The sequence below is a fragment of the Sceloporus undulatus genome, chromosome 5 (genome assembly GCF_019175285.1).
Source record: "Sceloporus undulatus isolate JIND9_A2432 ecotype Alabama chromosome 5, SceUnd_v1.1, whole genome shotgun sequence".
In the NCBI taxonomy this organism is placed as follows: Eukaryota; Metazoa; Chordata; class Lepidosauria; order Squamata; family Phrynosomatidae; genus Sceloporus; species Sceloporus undulatus.
Window position 1 is genome coordinate 72,995,326 of NC_056526.1, and position 6,739 is coordinate 73,002,064.

Here is a 6,739-nt window from a genome sequence, read left to right on the forward strand (position 1 = left end):
TAAAGTCACTTAGGCCCGAGACAGACAGGCGGAAAGCGCCGTCCTCAGGCCAAAATTAGGGTTTGGGAGCATGCAGCAACCACACACTCCCGAACCCTAATATGGAGCAGTACCGCCATCAGGGCGGCCTCCAGTCCACACAGGGGCCGCCATGATGATGCAAGCGCAGTGCCGCATCTGCATGTCAGGCACTGCGCTTGCATCATTGATGCACCACATTGCGCTAATGGTGCACTGATGGTGGTGCCCGCACACAGTTCTTTTTGGTGTGGAGGGAGCCTGTGCAGTTTGGTTGCTGCGGACTTCCTCCAGAGGAAAAACAGGTGGCTCCAGACTGCCCTTTTGGGCCGGTCTGTCAAGCTCCTTAGCTTTTGTTTTCCATATGCATGTTTCTAGAAACAAAACACTTTTCTCTTGCTCTGTAGCACTCATGTGTTAGCTATTCCAATGTTATTCCTGGCCTTCATCCAGACTTGCCTTCTGAAAGTGAGGCACGGTACACAGCACCAGCAAAAAGCAGCCAGGAGCCGCCTCTCATTGCTGCGCAGTGGTACTGCAGCAACCAAATTGCACAGTACCGCTGTGCAGCAAAAAAGGAGCCGTGCAGAAGTGGCTCCTTTTTGTGGCGCAACTGCGCCGTAGCAAAACACCCATGACGGTGAGATGACGTCACAGCTGTCCTGTGCCGCTTGGATGCAGCGCAGCTGCAAAGTCATTCCTACATGCCCTGTCCGTACGGCGCTGCATAGTGGTGATGCCCTGGCCACGTGCTAGGGTTGTGGGGCATGCGGTCACTCTGCTCCCGGGCAACCCTAGCACATCATCAGGATACCACAAAGAGGAAAACTGTACCAGGCCTAACTAAACTTTAACAGAGGCAAAATTGTAACCACCATCTCCCTTCAGCACCTACTACTGATCTCCCCTCTAATAACCTTTCCACCAGGAATAACCTGAGCAATAGCAGTCTCAAACTGGATTATTTCTGCAGTGTGTTTGGGACCTAAGTCAGATGCAGGATCTCAACAAGTATTTATTTGCTTGTTTCTTTTGATTCGTTGCTATATTGGTTCACCTTCAACAAATGTTGTAGCATTGCAAAACATCTGGAAAACCTGTGAAGAAATAATAGTGGAAATGAGGATCCATGGCATGGCTATGATTCAGTTTCAATACATCTATTATAAGATTTAGGAGAGGGCCACATAATCTAGTGGTAGAGCACATGCCTTGTCCCAGGTCCAATCCCTGACATCTAAGGACCAATAACAGATTATATAAAAGATCAGTACTGAGATCCTGGAACTTTCCTATAGGATGCTTTGGCCATGTATTGATTGCCAATGAAGTATTTCATAGAATGTTCTGGAATCTGGTCTGTAAACACCACTGTAACGCACCAAGGGAAAGGCATAGTGTCTTGTCAAAGGGCTACATTCTTGGTAGAGCTTGGAAATATTGCTTTTGGACTTCAGCTCCCCAAAACCCCTACCCAGTATGGCCAACAGGGAATTTGGAGAGTTGTCCAAACCAGTAATTTTTATAGTACACTAATTCTTGGTTCTGTTATGGTGAGAGTAATGTAATACTTGCACCTTCTTTCAGTCTTTCTAAATAATCCTTTTGGACTTAGTCTCAAGCTTCATGGATACTTGCATGCATGTGTCTTCAAGTTTCTTGTTGACATATTGTGACCCCATGAATTTCATAGAGTTTTCTTAGGCCAGGAACACTCAGAGGTAGTTTGTTACTGCCTTCATCTGAAGTGTAGCCTACAGCACCTGGCATTCCTTCACAATCTCCCATCCAAGTGCTAACTAAGTATGAATCTCCTTAGCGTCCAAGATCAGATCAGATCTCGTACCTTCAGAGTATTTAGAAATGTACAGTTTCTTAAATCCTTATTTGTAAAACGTTTAACTTGAAATAAACCAATTGCCAAGCTGTGTTTAATGTGAAGAAAGGGGCAATATGGGTATTTACCGTAGTGAAGTAGAAAGCAATCTATTGTTTGACTAATTGTAGGCAACTATTTACTAATGAAGGGTGAGAAAAGAATAATTCCCATTTTCATTTTACCAGTTGGATTTATCTGGAGTATCCTGGGTGGCACTTAGAATATAAAACAAACCTTCTGTGTTTTATTTTTGCCCCCTCCAATTTGTTTGTGCTTAAATTATCCCTGCTGACAGCACCAGACGCAAGCTAGCTGGACATGTGGCATGTGGTCATAATCTCTTACTGACTTGTGCCTATTTTGGAGGAAGGAAGAGACGGTATGTATGGCTTTTGTACAAGACCAAAGTACTGAGAGCCCCAAGGTTGTTGGGGACAAACATGGAATTATTTGAAGAGTGAAAGGGCAGTTGCAAGTTAGTAGTAGTTGCTGAGACAAGTAATAAGAAGAGAGAAGCAGAGACAATTCTGATAAATTTCTGGATAGAATAAATCAAAATGTCTGTTTGTTTATATAACATAGAAAATGCCCCTCAAAGTCTGCATCTTCACTGCAGAAATAATGTAATTTAACACTGCTTTAACTGCCATGGCTCAATGGTATGGAATTCTGGGATTTGTAGTTTTATTATTATTATTAACCTTTATTTATAAAGCGCTGTAAATTTACACAGCGCTGTACATGAACTATTTAGCCTTCTTTGTCAGAGAGCTCTGATGCCACAACAATCTACAAATCCCAGGATTCCATACATTGAGCAATGGCAGTTAAAGCAGTGTCAAATTGCATTATTTCTGCAGTGCAGATACGTCCATAGTGACATGTCAGAAATGGGGCTATTGGAATGTTTAATGATCTGACCCCAGCCTTGCAAAGGCAGATAATGGCCAAAAACACTGAAGATCATCCTTTGAGCACATATTTGCATGTGTGTGAGAGATGGAAGCATTCTACTATGTGCCTTTTCATGAAAAGTGTTGTTATTGTTGTTATAAGGGGATGGTTCTGTACAGTACTTACATACATATATACTTATGCATATGAACTTATGTACTTATATTTATTGACCTATAGATAAGTCAGCCCAGGTTTTTGGGATCAGTTTTTTGACCAGAATTTCTAGACTTACGCATGAGTATATACAGTAATTAAATATTTTTAAAAATGAAAACAAGCTAAAATTTTCAACAATTAATAAAATGGATACAACAAATAGACAATTCAGCACATTATGCATGGCCTGTTTCTCCTAGGCAATCAGTCCTCAAATGCCTGCCAAAATAAACAGGTCCTCACTTACCTGTGGAAAGAGAGCAACCAAAATACCAGTCTTTCCTGTCTGGGAACAGCTATCAAGAACTCCTTCTCCTGCTTTTCCACAAGGTGTAGTTGTAAGGAAAGAAGGATAGAGAAAAGGAACTCCATGGAAGATCTGAAAAGACAGGCAGATTCATATGGGAGAACACATTCCTTCAGATAACCTAGGAGCAATCTGTATTATAATTACAGGCCAGTCTCCTGTTGTGGCCTTTTTTGTAAGTGGACTTACGTATGTGGGAATTAGAATTGTGCAGTTGTGTAAAGTCCATATCCAGTAGAAGGCTGCTGTTACATTAATACATAGCAGACCCAGCAAAGTGTTCAATGTGCATAGGTGCCTGATGTACAATCGGACTGATGTGCATCAATCCTGATGTGTATCACATTAATCCTGATGCATATTGGGCACCAAGGCACATCAGGTGCTCTTGCTGATGTCCCATTATAAATCTTTGCAATTCAGCAAAGGATTTTTTTTTGTGCTTCTGCTATACAGCCATTATATGTAAAGTTACATAACAGATGATATAGAATTCCAGCAATACTTTGTATAGCCACAGAAGAAAGTAAAGTGTTATTAGTGCTTCCCAGGAGAAAAACATGTTAATGTAAGCAGGGTGTGCACATGTAAGTGCCCTCATTGCCAAGAATTACTTTGGGTAGCTTTTGTTTTCTTAATCAAACAGTAGGGGAAAAGAAGCATTATTCCAAGATTAGCATTATTCTAAGATAGACATTTTGAGAGCATGTGCAAGGTATCTTGTTCAACACACTAGGTTGTTTCTATTATATATTATCAGATAAGTTTCCTTTAAAATAAGTTAACATTTCACAATAATATGATTATTGTTACACCAGAAGTACAATTTACCTCGGGTGAAATTTGACTGGAATATCTGAAAATCAGTGATTTGCCTAACTGAATGGCATTTTCATTGGCTAATGCCCACAGCAATTGTTTATCATTCAGCAATTGCAAAAAAATTTTTATGAATTGTTTTGCAGTCAGTCAGAACCAGTAAAGCTCAGAGCAGTGCATATATATTAATTATTGTGTATTCTGTGAGTATATTTATGATTATTAAAATATAACAGTGTAATCTAAATTGCAGATTTATACGGGCCATTTAGTCCAACCGACTACCATGCAGGAATGCACAGCTACTGTGCTCCTGAAAGATGCTTTCAACCAACTTTCAATTCAATCACCCCTTAGCAGTAATAGATATCACTTAGGGGCTAAACAGACCGTCCCTTTGGAAAGACCTGCTGCTGCCCCTTTCACCGCTGGATCAGGGTAACTACATGTCACAGTCCTGATCTGGCCTTTCCCCAATAGTAAAAGGAATGGCAAAATGCTGCTCCTTTTCGTGGCAGGGAAAAGGTGCCTTTGCCGCTGTGGTGGCACTCTCCTGTGCTCCTTTTGGCACTTTGTCATCTGGACATAGCACCAAAGGAGTGCTGTAATGCCACCCACTGTGTGGTCAGGTGTACAACAGGATGGCGGCATCAGGGCATGTGTCATGCAGACGGCAGGCCCTCACTCTGCCCCAAGGCTGTATAACCTCATAGAATGTTTCTAGACAAGCATCTCCTAGAATGAACTCATTGTTGTTTAATTTTAAGTTCCAAGCAGAATTGAAGTTGAACTTCAAGTCAACTGGTGTTTAGGGGATGCTTGCCAATGGATAGTTCCCTGGTGTTGCCAATCAAAAGGCATGGGCAGCCATTATATAGTCTTAATGGGTATTTCCTGTGGAAAATTCAGAAGAATGTGGTGGCAAAATGCAGGAGGTTTACAAATGGAAAATTGTCTTGTGAAATCTGTGAATGATGCAGAGTGCAGAGAATGATGCAGAGTGATTGCACTTATCTAGGCGCACCTTTGGTGTCTACATTCCACTATGTTCTATTCATCCTAGTGGCACAAGGTAGCTGTGCATGGGAAATATACAATTCACCTAATCAGCCATTGCCCTGCATCAGTCATTTAAGATATAATCAATTTTAAATACGTTCCAAAGCAGTTAGATAGATTTAAGTGAAATTTTGAGGACTTATAAAAATGTTAGAAAGCAATTTTGGGCAAATCTGCAGACTTGGGGGAAAAATAAACACAATGGGCTAAATCAATGTTAGTTTTATTCATTTCACCAGATCTACTCTAGCTGGGACTGCTAAATCACAGGTGGTATAAGCTCCATGGCTTTCAGTTGTTGGGACTATCACTGGATTTAGTCCACTGCTTAAATGGTAATGAGCACAAAGGCAGCTTTTTTTAAAAAAAGTGGTAGTTTAGAAATTAGTGCTAGAATACACTTTCATGCACTTTTTGAAATAGGGGGAAAGTGCTACTGAGCATATTAAAGGACTGATTTAAAAAGAGCCACAACACAGTAACAAACTGATCCATTAGAAAGTTGAGCTTTGCTAATAGGTTAACTGGCAGCTATATCACAGTGTACATCAAACACTCATATATTAAAGAAGGTAGACAGGTAGCATAAATATGATCTATGTTTATTTGAGACACCACTTTCTCTTTCTCTCTCTCTCTCTCTCTCTCTCTCTCTATATATATATATATATATATATATATATATATATATATTCTCCTTTTTATGTGTTAGGAGAAAAGATAGAAGATGCACAAGGAAATCAAAGGGATGCAGTGAGAGCTGATGATGATGAGTGCAAGGAGATGATGATGAGGTTCCACCTAAACATTAGCAAGCACAGAAGGAGCTGTTTGACACAGGAACACATTGCCTTGGAGTGTGATGTAGTCTTTTTCTTTGGAGGGTTTGAAACAGAGGCTAGATGGTCATTTGGCAGGAGTACTTTTGGTATTCCTGAGCAGTGGAGGTGGGACAGGTTGGCCCTTGTCTCTTCCAGCTCTATGATTCTGTTATGATGATGACAATGACAGCATGTAAAAGTTGAGTAAATGCCTTATGCAGAAGCACCTTGGTTGTTGTGTGAATCAAAGATTATTATGTGAAGTCAAAGGTTTTCATGGCCTGCATCCATAGTTTTTTCTGGGTTTTTGAGACTATGTGGCCATGTTCTGGAAGAGTTTATTCCTGACATTTCGCCAGCATCTCTGAAAATGCCAGCCACAGATGATGTCAGGAATAAACTTTTTCAGAACACAAACAGATAGCCTGAAAAGCCCACAAAAAACTAAAGATTGTTATGGTTTATTCATATTAAAGCTGTCTGGAGAGAAGCCATATGACAGAGCTGTTTAGATGTGGCATTGTCTAGTATTTTTTTACTCTAATGGCTCAAGGCATTTTGAGAACTCAGAAAAACAAGTGGTGTCCCTTCTCAAGTGATAGTCAACATATAATGCACTCACAAACTAAAGGATATTTCATTGCTCTTTCATCCTATGTTATCCTGCTTGAACTAGACCATAGCACCTTGCTTAATGGTAGGTCTGGACCAAGTTAGAATGTT